This window comes from Ambystoma mexicanum, chromosome 1p (genome assembly GCF_040938575.1).
Source record: "Ambystoma mexicanum isolate Mex_15411 chromosome 1p, UKY_AmexF1_1, whole genome shotgun sequence".
Classification (NCBI taxonomy): Eukaryota; Metazoa; Chordata; class Amphibia; order Caudata; family Ambystomatidae; genus Ambystoma; species Ambystoma mexicanum.
Window position 1 is genome coordinate 237,541,676 of NC_090921.1, and position 24,673 is coordinate 237,566,348.

A 24,673-nucleotide genomic window follows, 5' to 3' on the forward strand; every position below is an offset into this window, starting at 1 on the left:
GGTCAACGTTACGTTCTTCTTTAAAATGCAAGGCCAGGAAAAGTGGCAGCGGTGGGATTTGAACCCACGCCTCCGAAGAGACTGGAGCCTTAATCCAGCGCCTTAGACCGCTCGGCCACGCTACCTCCCTGCTAGTCGCAGAAAGCGGAACTTGACCCGTTGCCCGGCCCGCTTTAGTGCTTTGCCTTTTCTCCTTGGAAAGTCTGGAGACAGGCAGTGGAAGGGCAGGCAAACTGTCAGGTGCGCAGAGGAGGGGAGACCATGAGGCAAGGTGGGAGATGGGGGCAAGAAGTGAGAAAAAAACTAATCGCAAGCTAGGGCAGGATTCGGAAAGTGAAGCCGAAAAGGGGCTTAGCATGCAGCCCAGGGGTTTCTTTGACTGTCCTAAGCCCACAGGGACTTTGCCGTCCTCAGCTCATGAGACTTGAGATGGGTAGCTTGATTTGCTGAGGAAATGCGGGATGACAGATTCAACTCTGGAGTCAAACATAGCCCGGAACTATCGCCTTAAACTGAGTTTTAAGCCTGGTGCCGATAAAAAGAAAGAAATTAGCCTTAGATCGGGCAAGCCGTTTGACGGGGGAAAATGAGACCCCCTAGGCCAGCTAGGTGGTCGCTGGATGCTGTGCAGACATCAGCAGCTGTTCATTTCATGCCCTCACGTCTCCTCGTTAGTATAGTGGTCAGTATCCCCGCCTGTCACGCGGGAGACCGGGGTTCAATTCCCCGACGGGGAGGTTAAACCTTTTCTGGATTTTTTTTAGTTCTTGACAAATATTCTTGAAGATTAGGCTGAGTCAAGTAGGGAATGGGTGCCAAGAACTGACTCTTTAAGAAAAAAGCACCGGCAACGCTAGTCATCGTACAATATTTGTGCACAATTGCTTACATTAGGCGGCCGGTCCACTTTATTGAGTCCCCCTCAGCACCATTTAGTGCTCCTGTTGTCTGCGAAGTCCAAATTGTAACCCTGAATCAGTTCCTCTTCTGACCCTTTGTATCATGTTACATGACGAGTAATGATCACCTGTTAGCTTTATCCCTAATTATAACTCTCACTCTTTCCCTGCATCTAACCCTAGCTCTAATCCCATCATTAACCTCGGTCCGGGCACACGCGTGAACCCCTACTCTCATCTCAGCCTCTCCTGGTGATACATCACACCTGGGATCGTTTGCTCCCTGTGGGCTGTGGGAAATTTGCTACCAGCACGCCCTGGAAGTGGGGCTCATTCCGCTGCAACGGGAGGTCTTCCCAGGACGCGTCACAGCTCAACGCAAGAGCTCCTGGGTTTCGAAGGCTCTTGCAGCAAGCCTTCACAAAGCAGCAGGGAGCGCCGTTCCAGATGGGAAACTTGAGACTGGATGTCCAGAAAAGCAAGACGTCAGAAGCGAAACCTTTTTCCTGCAGGGTGTGGCATACCATCCGCTTGCTCATTGCGACAGAGGTGGCACTAATGAAGGAAGAGGTCAACGTTACGTTCTTCTTTAAAATGCAAGGCCAGGAAAAGTGGCAGCGGTGGGATTTGAACCCACGCCTCCGAAGAGACTGGAGCCTTAATCCAGCGCCTTAGACCGCTCGGCCACGCTACCTCCCTGCTAGTCGCAGAAAGCGGAACTTGACCCGTTGCCCGGCCCGCTTTAGTGCTTTGCCTTTTCTCCTTGGAAAGTCTGGAGACAGGCAGTGGAAGGGCAGGCAAACTGTCAGGTGCGCAGAGGAGGGGAGACCATGAGGCAAGGTGGGAGATGGGGGCAAGAAGTGAGAAAAAAACTAATCGCAAGCTAGGGCAGGATTCGGAAAGTGAAGCCGAAAAGGGGCTTAGCATGCAGCCCAGGGGTTTCTTTGACTGTCCTAAGCCCACAGGGACTTTGCCGTCCTCAGCTCATGAGACTTGAGATGGGTAGCTTGATTTGCTGAGGAAATGCGGGATGACAGATTCAACTCTGGAGTCAAACATAGCCCGGAACTATCGCCTTAAACTGAGTTTTAAGCCTGGTGCCGATAAAAAGAAAGAAATTAGCCTTAGATCGGGCAAGCCGTTTGACGGGGGAAAATGAGACCCCCCTAGGCCAGCTAGGTGGTCGCTGGATGCTGTGCAGACATCAGCAGCTGTTCATTTCATGCCCTCACGTCTCCTCGTTAGTATAGTGGTCAGTATCCCCGCCTGTCACGCGGGAGACCGGGGTTCAATTCCCCGACGGGGAGGTTAAACCGTTTCTGGATTTTTTTTAGTTCTTGACAAATATTCTTGAAGATTAGGCTGAGTCAAGTAGGGAATGGGTGCCAAGAACTGACTCTTTAAGAAAAAAGCACCGGCAACGCTAGTCATCGTACAATATTTGTGCACAATTGCTTACATTAGGCGGCCGGTCCACTTTATTGAGTCCCCCTCAGCACCATTTAGTGCTCCTGTTGTCTGCGAAGTCCAAATTGTAACCCTGAATCAGTTCCTCTTCTGACCCTTTGTATCATGTTACATGACGAGTAATGATCACCTGTTAGCTTTATCCCTAATTATAACTCTCACTCTTTCCCTGCATCTAACCCTAGCTCTAATCCCATCATTAACCTCGGTCCGGGCACACGCGTGAACCCTTACTCTCATCTCAGCCTCTCCTGGTGATACATCACACCTGGGATCGTTTGCTCCCTGTGGGCTGTGGGAAATTGGCTACCAGCACGCCCTGGAAGTGGGGCTCATTCCGCTGCAACGGGAGGTCTTCCCAGGACGCGTCACAGCTCAACGCAAGAGCTCCTGGGTTTCGAAGGCTCTTGCAGCAAGCCTTCACAAAGCAGCAGGGAGCGCCGTTCCAGATGGGAAACTTGAGACTGGATGTCCAGAAAAGCAAGACGTCAGAAGCGAAACCTTTTTCCTGCAGGGTGTGGCATACCATCCGCTTGCTCATTGCGACAGAGGTGGCACTAATGAAGGAAGAGGTCAACGTTACGTTCTTCTTTAAAATGCAAGGCCAGGAAAAGTGGCAGCGGTGGGATTTGAACCCACGCCTCCGAAGAGACTGGAGCCTTAATCCAGCGCCTTAGACCGCTCGGCCACGCTACCTCCCTGCTAGTCGCCGAAAGCGGAACTTGACCCGTTGCCCGGCCCGCTTTAGTGCTTTGCCTTTTCTCCTTGGAAAGTCTGGAGACAGGCAGTGGAAGGGCAGGCAAACTGTCAGGTGCGCAGAGGAGGGGAGACCATGAGGCAAGGTGGGAGATGGGGGCAAGAAGTGAGAAAAAAACTAATCGCAAGCTAGGGCAGGATTCGGAAAGTGAAGCCGAAAAGGGGCTTAGCATGCAGCCCAGGGGTTTCTTTGACTGTCCTAAGCCCACAGGGACTTTGCCGTCCTCAGCTCATGAGACTTGAGATGGGTAGCTTGATTTGCTGAGGAAATGCGGGATGACAGATTCAACTCTGGAGTCAAACATAGCCCGGAACTATCGCCTTAAACTGAGTTTTAAGCCTGGTGCCGATAAAAAGAAAGAAATTAGCCTTAGATCGGGCAAGCCGTTTGACGGGGGAAAATGAGACCCCCTAGGCCAGCTAGGTGGTCGCTGGATGCTGTGCAGACATCAGCAGCTGTTCATTTCATGCCCTCACGTCTCCTCGTTAGTATAGTGGTCAGTATCCCCGCCTGTCACGCGGGAGACCGGGGTTCAATTCCCCGACGGGGAGGTTAAACCTTTTCTGGATTTTTTTTAGTTCTTGACAAATATTCTTGAAGATTAGGCTGAGTCAAGTAGGGAATGGGTGCCAAGAACTGACTCTTTAAGAAAAAAGCACCGGCAACGCTAGTCATCGTACAATATTTGTGCACAATTGCTTACATTAGGCGGCCGGTCCACTTTATTGAGTCCCCCTCAGCACCATTTAGTGCTCCTGTTGTCTGCGAAGTCCAAATTGTAACCCTGAATCAGTTCCTCTTCTGACCCTTTGTATCATGTTACATGACGAGTAATGATCACCTGTTAGCTTTATCCCTAATTATAACTCTCACTCTTTCCCTGCATCTAACCCTAGCTCTAATCCCATCATTAACCTCGGTCCGGGCACACGCGTGAACCCTTACTCTCATCTCAGCCTCTCCTGGTGATACATCACACCTGGGATCGTTTGCTCCCTGTGGGCTGTGGGAAATTTGCTACCAGCACGCCCTGGAAGTGGGGCTCATTCCGCTGCAACGGGAGGTCTTCCCAGGACGCGTCACAGCTCAACGCAAGAGCTCCTGGGTTTCGAAGGCTCTTGCAGCAAGCCTTCACAAAGCAGCAGGGAGCGCCGTTCCAGATGGGAAACTTGAGACTGGATGTCCAGAAAAGCAAGACGTCAGAAGCGAAACCTTTTTCCTGCAGGGTGTGGCATACCATCCGCTTGCTCATTGCGACAGAGGTGGCACTAATGAAGGAAGAGGTCAACGTTACGTTCTTCTTTAAAATGCAAGGCCAGGAAAAGTGGCAGCGGTGGGATTTGAACCCACGCCTCCGAAGAGACTGGAGCCTTAATCCAGCGCCTTAGACCGCTCGGCCACGCTACCTCCCTGCTAGTCGCAGAAAGCGGAACTTGACCCGTTGCCCGGCCCGCTTTAGTGCTTTGCCTTTTCTCCTTGGAAAGTCTGGAGACAGGCAGTGGAAGGGCAGGCAAACTGTCAGGTGCGCAGAGGAGGGGAGACCATGAGGCAAGGTGGGAGATGGGGGCAAGAAGTGAGAAAAAAACTAATCGCAAGCTAGGGCAGGATTCGGAAAGTGAAGCCGAAAAGGGGCTTAGCATGCAGCCCAGGGGTTTCTTTGACTGTCCTAAACCCACAGGGACTTTGCCGTCCTCAGCTCATGAGACTTGAGATGGGTAGCTTGATTTGCTGAGGAAATGCGGGATGACAGATTCAACTCTGGAGTCAAACATAGCCCGGAACTATCGCCTTAAACTGAGTTTTAAGCCTGGTGCCGATAAAAAGAAAGAAATTAGCCTTAGATCGGGCAAGCCGTTTGACGGGGGAAAATGAGACCCCCCTAGGCCAGCTAGGTGGTCGCTGGATGCTGTGCAGACATCAGCAGCTGTTCATTTCATGCCCTCACGTCTCCTCGTTAGTATAGTGGTCAGTATCCCCGCCTGTCACGCGGGAGACCGGGGTTCAATTCCCCGACGGGGAGGTTAAACCGTTTCTGGATTTTTTTTAGTTCTTGACAAATATTCTTGAAGATTAGGCTGAGTCAAGTAGGGAATGGGTGCCAAGAACTGACTCTTTAAGAAAAAAGCACCGGCAACGCTAGTCATCGTACAATATTTGTGCACAATTGCTTACATTAGGCGGCCGGTCCACTTTATTGAGTCCCCCTCAGCACCATTTAGTGCTCCTGTTGTCTGCGAAGTCCAAATTGTAACCCTGAATCAGTTCCTCTTCTGACCCTTTGTATCATGTTACATGACGAGTAATGATCACCTGTTAGCTTTATCCCTAATTATAACTCTCACTCTTTCCCTGCATCTAACCCTAGCTCTAATCCCATCATTAACCTCGGTCCGGGCACACGCGTGAACCCCTACTCTCATCTCAGCCTCTCCTGGTGATACATCACACCTGGGATCGTTTGCTCCCTGTGGGCTGTGGGAAATTTGCTACCAGCACGCCCTGGAAGTGGGGCTCATTCCGCTGCAACGGGAGGTCTTCCCAGGACGCGTCACAGCTCAACGCAAGAGCTCCTGGGTTTCGAAGGCTCTTGCAGCAAGCCTTCACAAAGCAGCAGGGAGCGCCGTTCCAGATGGGAAACTTGAGACTGGATGTCCAGAAAAGCAAGACGTCAGAAGCGAAACCTTTTTCCTGCAGGGTGTGGCATACCATCCGCTTGCTCATTGCGACAGAGGTGGCACTAATGAAGGAAGAGGTCAACGTTACGTTCTTCTTTAAAATGCAAGGCCAGGAAAAGTGGCAGCGGTGGGATTTGAACCCACGCCTCCGAAGAGACTGGAGCCTTAATCCAGCGCCTTAGACCGCTCGGCCACGCTACCTCCCTGCTAGTCGCAGAAAGCGGAACTTGACCCGTTGCCCGGCCCGCTTTAGTGCTTTGCCTTTTCTCCTTGGAAAGTCTGGAGACAGGCAGTGGAAGGGCAGGCAAACTGTCAGGTGCGCAGAGGAGGGGAGACCATGAGGCAAGGTGGGAGATGGGGGCAAGAAGTGAGAAAAAAACTAATCGCAAGCTAGGGCAGGATTCGGAAAGTGAAGCCGAAAAGGGGCTTAGCATGCAGCCCAGGGGTTTCTTTGACTGTCCTAAGCCCACAGGGACTTTGCCGTCCTCAGCTCATGAGACTTGAGATGGGTAGCTTGATTTGCTGAGGAAATGCGGGATGACAGATTCAACTCTGGAGTCAAACATAGCCCGGAACTATCGCCTTAAACTGAGTTTTAAGCCTGGTGCCGATAAAAAGAAAGAAATTAGCCTTAGATCGGGCAAGCCGTTTGACGGGGGAAAATGAGACCCCCTAGGCCAGCTAGGTGGTCGCTGGATGCTGTGCAGACATCAGCAGCTGTTCATTTCATGCCCTCACGTCTCCTCGTTAGTATAGTGGTCAGTATCCCCGCCTGTCACGCGGGAGACCGGGGTTCAATTCCCCGACGGGGAGGTTAAACCTTTTCTGGATTTTTTTTAGTTCTTGACAAATATTCTTGAAGATTAGGCTGAGTCAAGTAGGGAATGGGTGCCAAGAACTGACTCTTTAAGAAAAAAGCACCGGCAACGCTAGTCATCGTACAATATTTGTGCACAATTGCTTACATTAGGCGGCCGGTCCACTTTATTGAGTCCCCCTCAGCACCATTTAGTGCTCCTGTTGTCTGCGAAGTCCAAATTGTAACCCTGAATCAGTTCCTCTTCTGACCCTTTGTATCATGTTACATGACGAGTAATGATCACCTGTTAGCTTTATCCCTAATTATAACTCTCACTCTTTCCCTGCATCTAACCCTAGCTCTAATCCCATCATTAACCTCGGTCCGGGCACACGCGTGAACCCCTACTCTCATCTCAGCCTCTCCTGGTGATACATCACACCTGGGATCGTTTGCTCCCTGTGGGCTGTGGGAAATTTGCTACCAGCACGCCCTGGAAGTGGGGCTCATTCCGCTGCAACGGGAGGTCTTCCCAGGACGCGTCACAGCTCAACGCAAGAGCTCCTGGGTTTCGAAGGCTCTTGCAGCAAGCCTTCACAAAGCAGCAGGGAGCGCCGTTCCAGATGGGAAACTTGAGACTGGATGTCCAGAAAAGCAAGACGTCAGAAGCGAAACCTTTTTCCTGCAGGGTGTGGCATACCATCCGCTTGCTCATTGCGACAGAGGTGGCACTAATGAAGGAAGAGGTCAACGTTACGTTCTTCTTTAAAATGCAAGGCCAGGAAAAGTGGCAGCGGTGGGATTTGAACCCACGCCTCCGAAGAGACTGGAGCCTTAATCCAGCGCCTTAGACCGCTCGGCCACGCTACCTCCCTGCTAGTCGCCGAAAGCGGAACTTGACCCGTTGCCCGGCCCGCTTTAGTGCTTTGCCTTTTCTCCTTGGAAAGTCTGGAGACAGGCAGTGGAAGGGCAGGCAAACTGTCAGGTGCGCAGAGGAGGGGAGACCATGAGGCAAGGTGGGAGATGGGGGCAAGAAGTGAGAAAAAAACTAATCGCAAGCTAGGGCAGGATTCGGAAAGTGAAGCCGAAAAGGGGCTTAGCATGCAGCCCAGGGGTTTCTTTGACTGTCCTAAGCCCACAGGGACTTTGCCGTCCTCAGCTCATGAGACTTGAGATGGGTAGCTTGATTTGCTGAGGAAATGCGGGATGACAGATTCAACTCTGGAGTCAAACATAGCCCGGAACTATCGCCTTAAACTGAGTTTTAAGCCTGGTGCCGATAAAAAGAAAGAAATTAGCCTTAGATCGGGCAAGCCGTTTGACGGGGGAAAATGAGACCCCCTAGGCCAGCTAGGTGGTCGCTGGATGCTGTGCAGACATCAGCAGCTGTTCATTTCATGCCCTCACGTCTCCTCGTTAGTATAGTGGTCAGTATCCCCGCCTGTCACGCGGGAGACCGGGGTTCAATTCCCCGACGGGGAGGTTAAACCTTTTCTGGATTTTTTTTAGTTCTTGACAAATATTCTTGAAGATTAGGCTGAGTCAAGTAGGGAATGGGTGCCAAGAACTGACTCTTTAAGAAAAAAGCACCGGCAACGCTAGTCATCGTACAATATTTGTGCACAATTGCTTACATTAGGCGGCCGGTCCACTTTATTGAGTCCCCCTCAGCACCATTTAGTGCTCCTGTTGTCTGCGAAGTCCAAATTGTAACCCTGAATCAGTTCCTCTTCTGACCCTTTGTATCATGTTACATGACGAGTAATGATCACCTGTTAGCTTTATCCCTAATTATAACTCTCACTCTTTCCCTGCATCTAACCCTAGCTCTAATCCCATCATTAACCTCGGTCCGGGGACACGCGTGAACCCTTACTCTCATCTCAGCCTCTCCTGGTGATACATCACACCTGGGATCGTTTGCTCCCTGTGGGCTGTGGGAAATTGGCTACCAGCACGCCCTGGAAGTGGGGCTCATTCCGCTGCAACGGGAGGTCTTCCCAGGACGCGTCACAGCTCAACGCAAGAGCTCCTGGGTTTCGAAGGCTCTTGCAGCAAGCCTTCACAAAGCAGCAGGGAGCGCCGTTCCAGATGGGAAACTTGAGACTGGATGTCCAGAAAAGCAAGACGTCAGAAGCGAAACCTTTTTCCTGCAGGGTGTGGCATACCATCCGCTTGCTCATTGCGACAGAGGTGGCACTAATGAAGGAAGAGGTCAACGTTACGTTCTTCTTTAAAATGCAAGGCCAGGAAAAGTGGCAGCGGTGGGATTTGAACCCACGCCTCCGAAGAGACTGGAGCCTTAATCCAGCGCCTTAGACCGCTCGGCCACGCTACCTCCCTGCTAGTCGCCGAAAGCGGAACTTGACCCGTTGCCCGGCCCGCTTTAGTGCTTTGCCTTTTCTCCTTGGAAAGTCTGGAGACAGGCAGTGGAAGGGCAGGCAAACTGTCAGGTGCGCAGAGGAGGGGAGACCATGAGGCAAGGTGGGAGATGGGGGCAAGAAGTGAGAAAAAAACTAATCGCAAGCTAGGGCAGGATTCGGAAAGTGAAGCCGAAAAGGGGCTTAGCATGCAGCCCAGGGGTTTCTTTGACTGTCCTAAGCCCACAGGGACTTTGCCGTCCTCAGCTCATGAGACTTGAGATGGGTAGCTTGATTTGCTGAGGAAATGCGGGATGACAGATTCAACTCTGGAGTCAAACATAGCCCGGAACTATCGCCTTAAACTGAGTTTTAAGCCTGGTGCCGATAAAAAGAAAGAAATTAGCCTTAGATCGGGCAAGCCGTTTGACGGGGGAAAATGAGACCCCCTAGGCCAGCTAGGTGGTCGCTGGATGCTGTGCAGACATCAGCAGCTGTTCATTTCATGCCCTCACGTCTCCTCGTTAGTATAGTGGTCAGTATCCCCGGACAGGCGGGAGACCGGGGTTCAATTCCCCGACGGGGAGGTTAAACCTTTTCTGGATTTTTTTTAGTTCTTGACAAATATTCTTGAAGATTAGGCTGAGTCAAGTATGGAATGGGTGCCAAGAACTGACTCTTTAAGAAAAAAGCACCGGCAACGCTAGTCATCGTACAATATTTGTGCACAATTGCTTACATTAGGCGGCCGGTCCACTTTATTGAGTCCCCCTCAGCACCATTTAGTGCTCCTGTTGTCTGCGAAGTCCAAATTGTAACCCTGAATCAGTTCCTCTTCTGACCCTTTGTATCATGTTACATGACGAGTAATGATCACCTGTTAGCTTTATCCCTAATTATAACTCTCACTCTTTCCCTGCATCTAACCCTAGCTCTAATCCCATCATTAACCTCGGTCCGGGCACACGCGTGAACCCTTACTCTCATCTCAGCCTCTCCTGGTGATACATCACACCTGGGATCGTTTGCTCCCTGTGGGCTGTGGGAAATTTGCTACCAGCACGCCCTGGAAGTGGGGCTCATTCCGCTGCAACGGGAGGTCTTCCCAGGACGCGTCACAGCTCAACGCAAGAGCTCCTGGGTTTCGAAGGCTCTTGCAGCAAGCCTTCACAAAGCAGCAGGGAGCGCCGTTCCAGATGGGAAACTTGAGACTGGATGTCCAGAAAAGCAAGACGTCAGAATCGAAACCTTTTTCCTGCAGGGTGTGGCATACCATCCGCTTGCTCATTGCGACAGAGGTGGCACTAATGAAGGAAGAGGTCAACGTTACGTTCTTCTTTAAAATGCAAGGCCAGGAAAAGTGGCAGCGGTGGGATTTGAACCCACGCCTCCGAAGAGACTGGAGCCTTAATCCAGCGCCTTAGACCGCTCGGCCACGCTACCTCCCTGCTAGTCGCCGAAAGCGGAACTTGACCCGTTGCCCGGCCCGCTTTAGTGCTTTGCCTTTTCTCCTTGGAAAGTCTGGAGACAGGCAGTGGAAGGGCAGGCAAACTGTCAGGTGCGCAGAGGAGGGGAGACCATGAGGCAAGGTGGGAGATGGGGGCAAGAAGTGAGAAAAAAACTAATCGCAAGCTAGGGCAGGATTCGGAAAGTGAAGCCGAAAAGGGGCTTAGCATGCAGCCCAGGGGTTTCTTTGACTGTCCTAAGCCCACAGGGACTTTGCCGTCCTCAGCTCATGAGACTTGAGATGGGTAGCTTGATTTGCTGAGGAAATGCGGGATGACAGATTCAACTCTGGAGTCAAACATAGCCCGGAACTATCGCCTTAAACTGAGTTTTAAGCCTGGTGCCGATAAAAAGAAAGAAATTAGCCTTAGATCGGGCAAGCCGTTTGACGGGGGAAAATGAGACCCCCTAGGCCAGCTAGGTGGTCGCTGGATGCTGTGCAGACATCAGCAGCTGTTCATTTCATGCCCTCACGTCTCCTCGTTAGTATAGTGGTCAGTATCCCCGCCTGTCACGCGGGAGACCGGGGTTCAATTCCCCGACGGGGAGGTTAAACCTTTTCTGGATTTTTTTTAGTTCTTGACAAATATTCTTGAAGATTAGGCTGAGTCAAGTAGGGAATGGGTGCCAAGAACTGACTCTTTAAGAAAAAAGCACCGGCAACGCTAGTCATCGTACAATATTTGTGCACAATTGCTTACATTAGGCGGCCGGTCCACTTTATTGAGTCCCCCTCAGCACCATTTAGTGCTCCTGTTGTCTGCGAAGTCCAAATTGTAACCCTGAATCAGTTCCTCTTCTGACCCTTTGTATCATGTTACATGACGAGTAATGATCACCTGTTAGCTTTATCCCTAATTATAACTCTCACTCTTTCCCTGCATCTAACCCTAGCTCTAATCCCATCATTAACCTCGGTCCGGGCACACGCGTGAACCCTTACTCTCATCTCAGCCTCTCCTGGTGATACATCACACCTGGGATCGTTTGCTCCCTGTGGGCTGTGGGAAATTTGCTACCAGCACGCCCTGGAAGTGGGGCTCATTCCGCTGCAACGGGAGGTCTTCCCAGGACGCGTCACAGCTCAACGCAAGAGCTCCTGGGTTTCGAAGGCTCTTGCAGCAAGCCTTCACAAAGCAGCAGGGAGCGCCGTTCCAGATGGGAAACTTGAGACTGGATGTCCAGAAAAGCAAGACGTCAGAAGCGAAACCTTTTTCCTGCAGGGTGTGGCATACCATCCGCTTGCTCATTGCGACAGAGGTGGCACTAATGAAGGAAGAGGTCAACGTTACGTTCTTCTTTAAAATGCAAGGCCAGGAAAAGTGGCAGCGGTGGGATTTGAACCCACGCCTCCGAAGAGACTGGAGCCTTAATCCAGCGCCTTAGACCGCTCGGCCACGCTACCTCCCTGCTAGTCGCAGAAAGCGGAACTTGACCCGTTGCCCGGCCCGCTTTAGTGCTTTGCCTTTTCTCCTTGGAAAGTCTGGAGACAGGCAGTGGAAGGGCAGGCAAACTGTCAGGTGCGCAGAGGAGGGGAGACCATGAGGCAAGGTGGGAGATGGGGGCAAGAAGTGAGAAAAAAACTAATCGCAAGCTAGGGCAGGATTCGGAAAGTGAAGCCGAAAAGGGGCTTAGCATGCAGCCCAGGGGTTTCTTTGACTGTCCTAAGCCCACAGGGACTTTGCCGTCCTCAGCTCATGAGACTTGAGATGGGTAGCTTGATTTGCTGAGGAAATGCGGGATGACAGATTCAACTCTGGAGTCAAACATAGCCCGGAACTATCGCCTTAAACTGAGTTTTAAGCCTGGTGCCGATAAAAAGAAAGAAATTAGCCTTAGATCGGGCAAGCCGTTTGACGGGGGAAAATGAGACCCCCCTAGGCCAGCTAGGTGGTCGCTGGATGCTGTGCAGACATCAGCAGCTGTTCATTTCATGCCCTCACGTCTCCTCGTTAGTATAGTGGTCAGTATCCCCGCCTGTCACGCGGGAGACCGGGGTTCAATTCCCCGACGGGGAGGTTAAACCGTTTCTGGATTTTTTTTAGTTCTTGACAAATATTCTTGAAGATTAGGCTGAGTCAAGTAGGGAATGGGTGCCAAGAACTGACTCTTTAAGAAAAAAGCACCGGCAACGCTAGTCATCGTACAATATTTGTGCACAATTGCTTACATTAGGCGGCCGGTCCACTTTATTGAGTCCCCCTCAGCACCATTTAGTGCTCCTGTTGTCTGCGAAGTCCAAATTGTAACCCTGAATCAGTTCCTCTTCTGACCCTTTGTATCATGTTACATGACGAGTAATGATCACCTGTTAGCTTTATCCCTAATTATAACTCTCACTCTTTCCCTGCATCTAACCCTAGCTCTAATCCCATCATTAACCTCGGTCCGGGCACACGCGTGAACCCTTACTCTCATCTCAGCCTCTCCTGGTGATACATCACACCTGGGATCGTTTGCTCCCTGTGGGCTGTGGGAAATTGGCTACCAGCACGCCCTGGAAGTGGGGCTCATTCCGCTGCAACGGGAGGTCTTCCCAGGACGCGTCACAGCTCAACGCAAGAGCTCCTGGGTTTCGAAGGCTCTTGCAGCAAGCCTTCACAAAGCAGCAGGGAGCGCCGTTCCAGATGGGAAACTTGAGACTGGATGTCCAGAAAAGCAAGACGTCAGAAGCGAAACCTTTTTCCTGCAGGGTGTGGCATACCATCCGCTTGCTCATTGCGACAGAGGTGGCACTAATGAAGGAAGAGGTCAACGTTACGTTCTTCTTTAAAATGCAAGGCCAGGAAAAGTGGCAGCGGTGGGATTTGAACCCACGCCTCCGAAGAGACTGGAGCCTTAATCCAGCGCCTTAGACCGCTCGGCCACGCTACCTCCCTGCTAGTCGCCGAAAGCGGAACTTGACCCGTTGCCCGGCCCGCTTTAGTGCTTTGCCTTTTCTCCTTGGAAAGTCTGGAGACAGGCAGTGGAAGGGCAGGCAAACTGTCAGGTGCGCAGAGGAGGGGAGACCATGAGGCAAGGTGGGAGATGGGGGCAAGAAGTGAGAAAAAAACTAATCGCAAGCTAGGGCAGGATTCGGAAAGTGAAGCCGAAAAGGGGCTTAGCATGCAGCCCAGGGGTTTCTTTGACTGTCCTAAGCCCACAGGGACTTTGCCGTCCTCAGCTCATGAGACTTGAGATGGGTAGCTTGATTTGCTGAGGAAATGCGGGATGACAGATTCAACTCTGGAGTCAAACATAGCCCGGAACTATCGCCTTAAACTGAGTTTTAAGCCTGGTGCCGATAAAAAGAAAGAAATTAGCCTTAGATCGGGCAAGCCGTTTGACGGGGGAAAATGAGACCCCCTAGGCCAGCTAGGTGGTCGCTGGATGCTGTGCAGACATCAGCAGCTGTTCATTTCATGCCCTCACGTCTCCTCGTTAGTATAGTGGTCAGTATCCCCGCCTGTCACGCTGGAGACCTGGGTTCAATTCCCCGACGGGGAGGTTAAACCTTTTCTGGATTTTTTTTAGTTCTTGACAAATATTCTTGAAGATTAGGCTGAGTCAAGTAGGGAATGGGTGCCAAGAACTGACTCTTTAAGAAAAAAGCACCGGCAACGCTAGTCATCGTACAATATTTGTGCACAATTGCTCACATTAGGCGGCCGGTCCACTTTATTGAGTCCCCCTCAGCACCATTTAGTGCTCCTGTTGTCTGCGAAGTCCAAATTGTAACCCTGAATCAGTTCCTCTTCTGACCCTTTGTATCATGTTACATGACGAGTAATGATCACCTGTTAGCTTTATCCCTAATTATAACTCTCACTCTTTCCCTGCATCTAACCCTAGCTCTAATCCCATCATTAACCTCGGTCCGGGCACACGCGTGAACCCTTACTCTCATCTCAGCCTCTCCTGGTGATACATCACACCTGGGATCGTTTGCTCCCTGTGGGCTGTGGGAAATTTGCTACCAGCACGCCCTGGAAGTGGGGCTCATTCCGCTGCAACGGGAGGTCTTCCCAGGACGCGTCACAGCTCAACGCAAGAGCTCCTGGGTTTCGAAGGCTCTTGCAGCAAGCCTTCACAAAGCAGCAGGGAGCGCCGTTCCAGATGGGAAACTTGAGACTGGATGTCCAGAAAAGCAAGACGTCAGAAGCGAAACCTTTTTCCTGCAGGGTGTGGCATACCATCCGCTTGCTCATTGCGACAGAGGTGGCACTAATGAAGGAAGAGGTCAACGTTACGTTCTTCTTTAAAATGCAAGGCCAGGAAAAGTGGCAGCGGTGGGATTTGAACTCACGCCTCCGAAGAGACTGGAGCCTTAATCCAGCGCCTTAGACCGCTCGGCCACGCTACCTCCCTGCTAGTCGCAGAAAGCGGAACTTGACCCGTTGCCCGGCCCGCTTTAGTGCTTTGCCTTTTCTCCTTGGAAAGTCTGGAGACAGGCAGTGGAAGGGCAGGCAAACTGTCAGGTGCGCAGAGGAGGGGAGACCATGAGGCAAGGTGGGAGATGGGGGCAAGAAGTGAGAAAAAAACTAATCGCAAGCTAGGGCAGGATTCGGAAAGTGAAGCCGAAAAGGGGCTTAGCATGCAGCCCAGGGGTTTCTTTGACTGTCCTAAACCCACAGGGACTTTGCCGTCCTCAGCTCATGAGACTTGAGATGGGTAGCTTGATTTGCTGAGGAAATGCGGGATGACAGATTCAACTCTGGAGTCAAACATAGCCCGGAACTATCGCCTTAAACTGAGTTTTAAGCCTGGTGCCGATAAAAAGAAAGAAATTAGCCTTAGATCGGGCAAGCCGTTTGACGGGGGAAAATGAGACCCCCCTAGGCCAGCTAGGTGGTCGCTGGATGCTGTGCAGACATCAGCAGCTGTTCATTTCATGCCCTCACGTCTCCTCGTTAGTATAGTGGTCAGTATCCCCGCCTGTCACGCGGGAGACCGGGGTTCAATTCCCCGACGGGGAGGTTAAACCGTTTCTGGATTTTTTTTAGTTCTTGACAAATATTCTTGAAGATTAGGCTGAGTCAAGTAGGGAATGGGTGCCAAGAACTGACTCTTTAAGAAAAAAGCACCGGCAACGCTAGTCATCGTACAATATTTGTGCACAATTGCTTACATTAGGCGGCCGGTCCACTTTATTGAGTCCCCCTCAGCACCATTTAGTGCTCCTGTTGTCTGCGAAGTCCAAATTGTAACCCTGAATCAGTTCCTCTTCTGACCCTTTGTATCATGTTACATGACGAGTAATGATCACCTGTTAGCTTTATCCCTAATTATAACTCTCACTCTTTCCCTGCATCTAACCCTAGCTCTAATCCCATCATTAACCTCGGTCCGGGCACACGCGTGAACCCCTACTCTCATCTCAGCCTCTCCTGGTGATACATCACACCTGGGATCGTTTGCTCCCTGTGGGCTGTGGGAAATTTGCTACCAGCACGCCCTGGAAGTGGGGCTCATTCCGCTGCAACGGGAGGTCTTCCCAGGACGCGTCACAGCTCAACGCAAGAGCTCCTGGGTTTCGAAGGCTCTTGCAGCAAGCCTTCACAAAGCAGCAGGGAGCGCCGTTCCAGATGGGAAACTTGAGACTGGATGTCCAGAAAAGCAAGACGTCAGAAGCGAAACCTTTTTCCTGCAGGGTGTGGCATACCATCCGCTTGCTCATTGCGACAGAGGTGGCACTAATGAAGGAAGAGGTCAACGTTACGTTCTTCTTTAAAATGCAAGGCCAGGAAAAGTGGCAGCGGTGGGATTTGAACCCACGCCTCCGAAGAGACTGGAGCCTTAATCCAGCGCCTTAGACCGCTCGGCCACGCTACCTCCCTGCTAGTCGCAGAAAGCGGAACTTGACCCGTTGCCCGGCCCGCTTTAGTGCTTTGCCTTTTCTCCTTGGAAAGTCTGGAGACAGGCAGTGGAAGGGCAGGCAAACTGTCAGGTGCGCAGAGGAGGGGAGACCATGAGGCAAGGTGGGAGATGGGGGCAAGAAGTGAGAAAAAAACTAATCGCAAGCTAGGGCAGGATTCGGAAAGTGAAGCCGAAAAGGGGCTTAGCATGCAGCCCAGGGGTTTCTTTGACTGTCCTAAGCCCACAGGGACTTTGCCGTCCTCAGCTCATGAGACTTGAGATGGGTAGCTTGATTTGCTGAGGAAATGCGGGATGACAGATTCAACTCTGGAGTCAAACATAGCCCGGAACTATCGCCTTAAACTGAGTTTTAAGCCTGGTGCCGATAAAAAGAAAGAAATTAGCCTTAGATCGGGCAAGCCGTTTGACGGGGGAAAATGAGACCCCCTAGGCCAGCTAGGTGGTCGCTGGATGCTGTGCAGACATCAGCAGCTGTTCATTTCATGCCCTCACGTCTCCTCGTTAGTATAGTGGTCAGTATCCCCGCCTGTCACGCGGGAGACCGGGGTTCAATTCCCCGACGGGGAGGTTAAACCTTTTCTGGATTTTTTTTAGTTCTTGACAAATATTCTTGAAGATTAGGCTGAGTCAAGTAGGGAATGGGTGCCAAGAACTGACTCTTTAAGAAAAAAGCACCGGCAACGCTAGTCATCGTACAATATTTGTGCACAATTGCTTACATTAGGCGGCCGGTCCACTTTATTGAGTCCCCCTCAGCACCATTTAGTGCTCCTGTTGTCTGCGAAGTCCAAATTGTAACCCTGAATCAGTTCCTCTTCTGACCCTTTGTATCATGTTACATGACGAGTAATGATCACCTGTTAGCTTTATCCCTAATTATAACTCTCACTCTTTCCCTGCATCTAACCCTAGCTCTAATCCCATCATTAACCTCGGTCCGGGCACACGCGTGAACCCCTACTCTCATCTCAGCCTCTCCTGGTGATACATCACACCTGGGATCGTTTGCTCCCTGTGGGCTGTGGGAAATTTGCTACCAGCACGCCCTGGAAGTGGGGCTCATTCCGCTGCAACGGGAGGTCTTCCCAGGACGCGTCACAGCTCAACGCAAGAGCTCCTGGGTTTCGAAGGCTCTTGCAGCAAGCCTTCACAAAGCAGCAGGGAGCGCCGTTCCAGATGGGAAACTTGAGACTGGATGTCCAGAAAAGCAAGACGTCAGAAGCGAAACCTTTTTCCTGCAGGGTGTGGCATACCATCCGCTTGCTCATTGCGACAGAGGTGGCACTAATGAAGGAAGAGGTCAACGTTACGTTCTTCTTTAAAATGCAAGGCCAGGAAAAGTGGCAGCGGTGGGATTTGAACCCACGCCTCCGAAGAGACTGGAGCCTTAATCCAGCGCCTTAGACCGCTCGGCCACGCTACCTCCCTGCTAGTCGCCGAAAGCGGAACTTGACCCGTTGCCCGGCCCGCTTTAGTGCTTTGCCTTTTCTCCTTGGAAAGTCTGGAGACAGGCAGTGGAAGGGCAGGCAAACTGTCAGGTGCGCAGAGGAGGGGAGACCATGAGGCAAGGTGGGAGATGGGGGCAAGAAGTGAGAAAAAAACTAATCGCAAGCTAGGGCAGGATTCGGAAAGTGAAGCCGAAAAGGGGCTTAGCATGCAGCCCAGGGGTTTCTTTGACTGTCCTAAGCCCACAGGGACTTTGCCGTCCTCAGCTCATGAGACTTGAGATGGGTAGCTTGATTTGCTGAGGAAATGCGGGATGACAGATTCAACTCTGGAGTCAAACATAGCCCGGAACTATCGCCTTAAACTGAGTTTTAAGCCTGGTGCCGATAAAAAGAAAGAAATTAGCCTTAGATCGGGCAAGCCGTTTGACGGGGGAAAATGAGACCCCCTAGGCCAGCTAGGTGGTCGCTGGATGCTGTGCAGACATCAGCAGCTGTTCATTTCATGCCCTCACGTCTCCTCGTTAGTATAGTGGTCAGTATCCCCGCCTGTCACGCGGGAGACCGGGGTTCAATTCCCCGACGGGGAGGTTAAACCTTTTCTGGATTTTTTTTAGTTCTTGACAAATATTCTTGAAGATTAGGCTGAGTCAAGTAGGGAATGGGTGCCAAGAACTGACTCTTTAAGAAAAAAGCACCGGCAACGCTAGTCATCGTACAATATTTGTGCACAATTGCTTACATTAGGCGGCCGGTCCACTTTATTGAGTCCCCCTCAGCACCATTTAGTGCTCCTGTTGTCTGCGAAGTCCAAATTGTAACCCTGAATCAGTTCCTCTTCTGACCCTTTGTATCATGTTACATGACGAGTAATGATCACCTGTTAGCTTTATCCCTAATTATAACTCTCACTCTTTCCCTGCATCTAACCCTAGCTCTAATCCCATCATTAACCTCGGTCCGGGCACACGCGTGAACCCTTACTCTCATCTCAGCCTCTCCTGGTGATACATCACACCTGGGATCGTTTGCTCCCTGTGGGCTGTGGGAAATTGGCTACCAGCACGCCCTGGAAGTGGGGCTCATTCCGCTGCAACGGGAGGTCTTCCCAGGACGCGTCACAGCTCAACGCAAGAGCTCCTGGGTTTCGAAGGCTCTTGCAGCAAGCCTTCACAAAGCAGCAGGGAGCGCCGTTCCAGATGGGAAACTTGAGACTGGATGTCCAGAAAAGCAAGACGTCAGAAGCGAAACCTTTTTCCTGCAGGGTGTGGCATACCATCCGCTTGCTCATTGCGACAGAGGTGGCACTAATGAAGGAAGAGGTCAACGTTACGTTCTTCTTTAAAATGCAAGGCCAGGAAAAGTGGCAGCGGTGGGATTTGAACCCACGCCTCCGAAGAGACTGGAGCCTTAATCCAGCGCCTTAGACCGCTCGGCCACGCTACCTCCCTGCTAGTCGCCGAAAGCGGAACTTGACCCGTTGCCCGGCCCGCTTTAGTGCTTTGCCTTTTCTCCTTGGAAAGTCTGGAGACAGGCAGTGGAAGGGCAGGCAAACTGTCAGGTGCGCAGAGGAGGGGAGACCATGAGGCAAGGTGGGAGATGGGGGCAAGAAGTGAGAAAAAAACTAATCGCAAGCTAGGGCAGGATTCGGAAAGTGAAGCCGAAAAGGGGCTTAGCATGCAGCCCAGGGGTTTCTTTGACTGTCCTAAGCCCACAGGGACTTTGCCGTCCTCAGCTCATGAGACTTGAGATGGGTAGCTTGATTTGCTGAGGAAATGCGGGATGACAGATTCAACTCTGGAGTCAAACATAGCCCGGAACTATCGCCTTAAACTGAGTTTTAAGCCTGGTGCCGATAAAAAGAAAGAAATTAGCCTTAGATCGGGCAAGCCGTTTGACGGGGGAAAATGAGACCCCCTAGGCCAGCTAGGTGGTCGCTGGATGCTGTGCAGACATCAGCAGCTGTTCATTTCATGCCCTCACGTCTCCTCGTTAGTATAGTGGTCAGTATCCCCGCCTGTCACGCGGGAGACCGGGGTTCAATTCCCCGACGGGGAGGTTAAACCTTTTCTGGATTTTTTTTAGTTCTTGACAAATATTCTTGAAGATTAGGCTGAGTCAAGTAGGGAATGGGTGCCAAGAACTGACTCTTTAAGAAAAAAGCACCGGCAACGCTAGTCATCGTACAATATTTGTGCACAATTGCTTACATTAGGCGGCCGGTCCACTTTATTGAGTCCCCCTCAGCACCATTTAGTGCTCCTGTTGTCTGCGAAGTCCAAATTGTAACCCTGAATCAGTTCCTCTTCTGACCCTTTGTATCATGTTACATGACGAGTAATGATCACCTGTTAGCTTTATCCCTAATTATAACTCTCACTCTTTCCCTGCATCTAACCCTAGCTCTAATCCCATCATTAACCTCGGTCCGGGCACACGCGTGAACCCTTACTCTCATCTCAGCCTCTCCTGGTGATACATCACACCTGGGATCGTTTGCTCCCTGTGGGCTGTGGGAAATTTGCTACCAGCACGCCCTGGAAGTGGGGCTCATTCCGCTGCAACGGGAGGTCTTCCCAGGACGCGTCACAGCTCAACGCAAGAGCTCCTGGGTTTCGAAGGCTCTTGCAGCAAGCCTTCACAAAGCAGCAGGGAGCGCCGTTCCAGATGGGAAACTTGAGACTGGATGTCCAGAAAAGCAAGACGTCAGAATCGAAACCTTTTTCCTGCAGGGTGTGGCATACCATCCGCTTGCTCATTGCGACAGAGGTGGCACTAATGAAGGAAGAGGTCAACGTTACGTTCTTCTTTAAAATGCAAGGCCAGGAAAAGTGGCAGCGGTGGGATTTGAACCCACGCCTCCGAAGAGACTGGAGCCTTAATCCAGCGCCTTAGACCGCTCGGCCACGCTACCTCCCTGCTAGTCGCCGAAAGCGGAACTTGACCCGTTGCCCGGCCCGCTTTAGTGCTTTGCCTTTTCTCCTTGGAAAGTCTGGAGACAGGCAGTGGAAGGGCAGGCAAACTGTCAGGTGCGCAGAGGAGGGGAGACCATGAGGCAAGGTGGGAGATGGGGGCAAGAAGTGAGAAAAAAACTAATCGCAAGCTAGGGCAGGATTCGGAAAGTGAAGCCGAAAAGGGGCTTAGCATGCAGCCCAGGGGTTTCTTTGACTGTCCTAAGCCCACAGGGACTTTGCCGTCCTCAGCTCATGAGACTTGAGATGGGTAGCTTGATTTGCTGAGGAAATGCGGGATGACAGATTCAACTCTGGAGTCAAACATAGCCCGGAACTATCGCCTTAAACTGAGTTTTAAGCCTGGTGCCGATAAAAAGAAAGAAATTAGCCTTAGATCGGGCAAGCCGTTTGACGGGGGAAAATGAGACCCCCTAGGCCAGCTAGGTGGTCGCTGGATGCTGTGCAGACATCAGCAGCTGTTCATTTCATGCCCTCACGTCTCCTCGTTAGTATAGTGGTCAGTATCCCCGCCTGTCACGCGGGAGACCGGGGTTCAATTCCCCGACGGGGAGGTTAAACCTTTTCTGGATTTTTTTTAGTTCTTGACAAATATTCTTGAAGATTAGGCTGAGTCAAGTAGGGAATGGGTGCCAAGAACTGACTCTTTAAGAAAAAAGCACCGGCAACGCTAGTCATCGTACAATATTTGTGCACAATTGCTTACATTAGGCGGCCGGTCCACTTTATTGAGTCCCCCTCAGCACCATTTAGTGCTCCTGTTGTCTGCGAAGTCCAAATTGTAACCCTGAATCAGTTCCTCTTCTGACCCTTTGTATCATGTTACATGACGAGTAATGATCACCTGTTAGCTTTATCCCTAATTATAACTCTCACTCTTTCCCTGCATCTAACCCTAGCTCTAATCCCATCATTAACCTCGGTCCGGGCACACGCGTGAACCCCTACTCTCATCTCAGCCTCTCCTGGTGATACATCACACCTGGGATCGTTTGCTCCCTGTGGGCTGTGGGAAATTTGCTACCAGCACGCCCTGGAAGTGGGGCTCATTCCGCTGCAACGGGAGGTCTTCCCAGGACGCGTCACAGCTCAACGCAAGAGCTCCTGGGTTTCGAAGGCTCTTGCAGCAAGCCTTCACAAAGCAGCAGGGAGCGCCGTTCCAGATGGGAAACTTGAGACTGGATGTCCAGAAAAGCAAGACGTCAGAAGCGAAACCTTTTTCCTGCAGGGTGTGGCATACCATCCGCTTGCTCATTGCGACAGAGGTGGCACTAATGAAGGAAGAGGTCAACGTTACGTTCTTCTTTAAAATGCAAGGCCAGGAAAAGTGGCAGCGGTGGGATTTGAACCCACGCCTCCGAAGAGACTGGAGCCTTAATCCAGCGCCTTAGACCGCTCGGCCACGCTACCTCCCTGCTAGTCGCCGAAAGCGGAACTTGACCCGTTGCCCGGCCCGCTTTAGTGCTTTGCCTTTTCTCCTTGGAAAGTCTGGAGACAGGCAGTGGAAGGGCAGGCAAACTGTCAGGTGCGCAGAGGAGGGGAGACCATGAGGCAAGGTGGGAGATGGGGGCAAGAAGTGAGAAAAAAACTAATCGCAAGCTAGGGCAGGATTCGGAAAGTGAAGCCGAAAAGGGGCTTAGCATGCAGCCCAGGGGTTTCTTTGACTGTCCTAAGCCCACAGGGACTTTGCCGTCCTCAGCTCATGAGACTTGAGATGGGTAGCTTGATTTGCTGAGGAAATGCGGGATGACAGATTCAACTCTGGAGTCAAACATAGCCCGGAACTATCGCCTTAAACTGAGTTTTAAGCCTGGTGCCGATAAAAAGAAAGAAATTAGCCTTAGATCGGGCAAGCCGTTTGACGGGGGAAAATGAGACCCCCTAGGCCAGCTAGGTGGTCGCTGGATGCTGTGCAGACATCAGCAGCTGTTCATTTCATGCCCTCACGTCTCCTCGTTAGTATAGTGGTCAGTATCCCCGCCTGTCACGCGGGAGACCGGGGTTCAATTCCCCGACGGGGAGGTTAAACCTTTTCTGGATTTTTTTTAGTTCTTGACAAATATTCTTGAAGATTAGGCTGAGTCAAGTAGGGAATGGGTGCCAAGAACTGACTCTTTAAGAAAAAAGCACCGGCAACGCTAGTCATCGTACAATATTTGTGCACAATTGCTTACATTAGGCGGCCGGTCCACTTTATTGAGTCCCCCTCAGCACCATTTAGTGCTCCTGTTGTCTGCGAAGTCCAAATTGTAACCCTGAATCAGTTCCTCTTCTGACCCTTTGTATCATGTTACATGACGAGTAATGATCACCTGTTAGCTTTATCCCTAATTATAACTCTCACTCTTTCCCTGCATCTAACCCTAGCTCTAATCCCATCATTAACCTCGGTCCGGGCACACGCGTGAACCCCTACTCTCATCTCAGCCTCTCCTGGTGATACATCACACCTGGGATCGTTTGCTCCCTGTGGGCTGTGGGAAATTTGCTACCAGCACGCCCTGGAAGTGGGGCTCATTCCGCTGCAACGGGAGGTCTTCCCAGGACGCGTCACAGATCAACGCAAGAGCTCCTGGGTTTCGAAGGCTCTTGCAGCAAGCCTTCACAAAGCAGCAGGGAGCGCCGTTCCAGATGGGAAACTTGAGACTGGATGTCCAGAAAAGCAAGACGTCAGAAGCGAAACCTTTTTCCTGCAGGGTGTGGCATACCATCCGCTTGCTCATTGCGACAGAGGTGGCACTAATGAAGGAAGAGGTCAACGTTACGTTCTTCTTTAAAATGCAAGGCCAGGAAAAGTGGCAGCGGTGGGATTTGAACCCACGCCTCCGAAGAGACTGGAGCCTTAATCCAGCGCCTTAGACCGCTCGGCCACGCTACCTCCCTGCTAGTCGCAGAAAGCGGAACTTGACCCGTTGCCCGGCCCGCTTTAGTGCTTTGCCTTTTCTCCTTGGAAAGTCTGGAGACAGGCAGTGGAAGGGCAGGCAAACTGTCAGGTGCGCAGAGGAGGGGAGACCATGAGGCAAGGTGGGAGATGGGGGCAAGAAGTGAGAAAAAAACTAATCGCAAGCTAGGGCAGGATTCGGAAAGTGAAGCCGAAAAGGGGCTTAGCATGCAGCCCAGGGGTTTCTTTGACTGTCCTAAGCCCACAGGGACTTTGCCGTCCTCAGCTCATGAGACTTGAGATGGGTAGCTTGATTTGCTGAGGAAATGCGGGATGACAGATTCAACTCTGGAGTCAAACATAGCCCGGAACTATCGCCTTAAACTGAGTTTTAAGCCTGGTGCCGATAAAAAGAAAGAAATTAGCCTTAGATCGGGCAAGCCGTTTGACGGGGGAAAATGAGACCCCCCTAGGCCAGCTAGGTGGTCGCTGGATGCTGTGCAGACATCAGCAGCTGTTCATTTCATGCCCTCACGTCTCCTCGTTAGTATAGTGGTCAGTATCCCCGCCTGTCACGCGGGAGACCGGGGTTCAATTCCCCGACGGGGAGGTTAAACCGTTTCTGGATTTTTTTTAGTTCTTGACAAATATTCTTGAAGATTAGGCTGAGTCAAGTAGGGAATGGGTGCCAAGAACTGACTCTTTAAGAAAAAAGCACCGGCAACGCTAGTCATCGTACAATATTTGTGCACAATTGCTTACATTAGGCGGCCGGTCCACTTTATTGAGTCCCCCTCAGCACCATTTAGTGCTCCTGTTGTCTGCGAAGTCCAAATTGTAACCCTGAATCAGTTCCTCTTCTGACCCTTTGTATCATGTTACATGACGAGTAATGATCACCTGTTAGCTTTATCCCTAATTATAACTCTCACTCTTTCCCTGCATCTAACCCTAGCTCTAATCCCATCATTAACCTCGGTCCGGGCACACGCGTGAACCCTTACTCTCATCTCAGCCTCTCCTGGTGATACATCACACCTGGGATCGTTTGCTCCC

At 51.4% G+C, this 24,673-nt stretch overlaps 15 non-coding genes across 15 annotated transcripts; all 15 read left to right on the forward strand.

Annotated features, from left to right (window-relative positions):
• Nucleotides 1–665: 665 nt before the first annotated feature.
• Nucleotides 666–737, forward strand: TRNAD-GUC (transfer RNA aspartic acid (anticodon GUC)). The gene has a single exon. It is a non-coding gene; the product is annotated as a tRNA-Asp (tRNA).
• A 1,397-nt stretch (nucleotides 738–2,134) lies between these two features.
• Nucleotides 2,135–2,206, forward strand: TRNAD-GUC (transfer RNA aspartic acid (anticodon GUC)). The gene has a single exon. It is a non-coding gene; the product is annotated as a tRNA-Asp (tRNA).
• A 1,396-nt stretch (nucleotides 2,207–3,602) lies between these two features.
• Nucleotides 3,603–3,674, forward strand: TRNAD-GUC (transfer RNA aspartic acid (anticodon GUC)). The gene has a single exon. It is a non-coding gene; the product is annotated as a tRNA-Asp (tRNA).
• A 1,397-nt stretch (nucleotides 3,675–5,071) lies between these two features.
• TRNAD-GUC (transfer RNA aspartic acid (anticodon GUC)) lies at nucleotides 5,072–5,143 on the forward strand. The gene has a single exon. It is a non-coding gene; the product is annotated as a tRNA-Asp (tRNA).
• Nucleotides 5,144–6,539: 1,396 nt separating this feature from the next.
• On the forward strand, nucleotides 6,540–6,611 carry TRNAD-GUC (transfer RNA aspartic acid (anticodon GUC)). The gene has a single exon. It is a non-coding gene; the product is annotated as a tRNA-Asp (tRNA).
• Nucleotides 6,612–8,007: 1,396 nt separating this feature from the next.
• TRNAD-GUC (transfer RNA aspartic acid (anticodon GUC)) lies at nucleotides 8,008–8,079 on the forward strand. The gene has a single exon. It is a non-coding gene; the product is annotated as a tRNA-Asp (tRNA).
• A 2,861-nt stretch (nucleotides 8,080–10,940) lies between these two features.
• TRNAD-GUC (transfer RNA aspartic acid (anticodon GUC)) lies at nucleotides 10,941–11,012 on the forward strand. Its single transcript has one exon. It is a non-coding gene; the product is annotated as a tRNA-Asp (tRNA).
• A 1,397-nt stretch (nucleotides 11,013–12,409) lies between these two features.
• TRNAD-GUC (transfer RNA aspartic acid (anticodon GUC)) lies at nucleotides 12,410–12,481 on the forward strand. Its single transcript has one exon. It is a non-coding gene; the product is annotated as a tRNA-Asp (tRNA).
• A 2,865-nt stretch (nucleotides 12,482–15,346) lies between these two features.
• TRNAD-GUC (transfer RNA aspartic acid (anticodon GUC)) lies at nucleotides 15,347–15,418 on the forward strand. The gene has a single exon. It is a non-coding gene; the product is annotated as a tRNA-Asp (tRNA).
• Nucleotides 15,419–16,814: 1,396 nt separating this feature from the next.
• TRNAD-GUC (transfer RNA aspartic acid (anticodon GUC)) lies at nucleotides 16,815–16,886 on the forward strand. Its single transcript has one exon. It is a non-coding gene; the product is annotated as a tRNA-Asp (tRNA).
• Nucleotides 16,887–18,282: 1,396 nt separating this feature from the next.
• On the forward strand, nucleotides 18,283–18,354 carry TRNAD-GUC (transfer RNA aspartic acid (anticodon GUC)). Its single transcript has one exon. It is a non-coding gene; the product is annotated as a tRNA-Asp (tRNA).
• Nucleotides 18,355–19,750: 1,396 nt separating this feature from the next.
• Nucleotides 19,751–19,822, forward strand: TRNAD-GUC (transfer RNA aspartic acid (anticodon GUC)). The gene has a single exon. It is a non-coding gene; the product is annotated as a tRNA-Asp (tRNA).
• A 1,396-nt stretch (nucleotides 19,823–21,218) lies between these two features.
• TRNAD-GUC (transfer RNA aspartic acid (anticodon GUC)) lies at nucleotides 21,219–21,290 on the forward strand. Its single transcript has one exon. It is a non-coding gene; the product is annotated as a tRNA-Asp (tRNA).
• A 1,396-nt stretch (nucleotides 21,291–22,686) lies between these two features.
• Nucleotides 22,687–22,758, forward strand: TRNAD-GUC (transfer RNA aspartic acid (anticodon GUC)). The gene has a single exon. It is a non-coding gene; the product is annotated as a tRNA-Asp (tRNA).
• Nucleotides 22,759–24,155: 1,397 nt separating this feature from the next.
• Nucleotides 24,156–24,227, forward strand: TRNAD-GUC (transfer RNA aspartic acid (anticodon GUC)). The gene has a single exon. It is a non-coding gene; the product is annotated as a tRNA-Asp (tRNA).
• The last annotated feature ends 446 nt before the right edge of the window (nucleotides 24,228–24,673 follow it).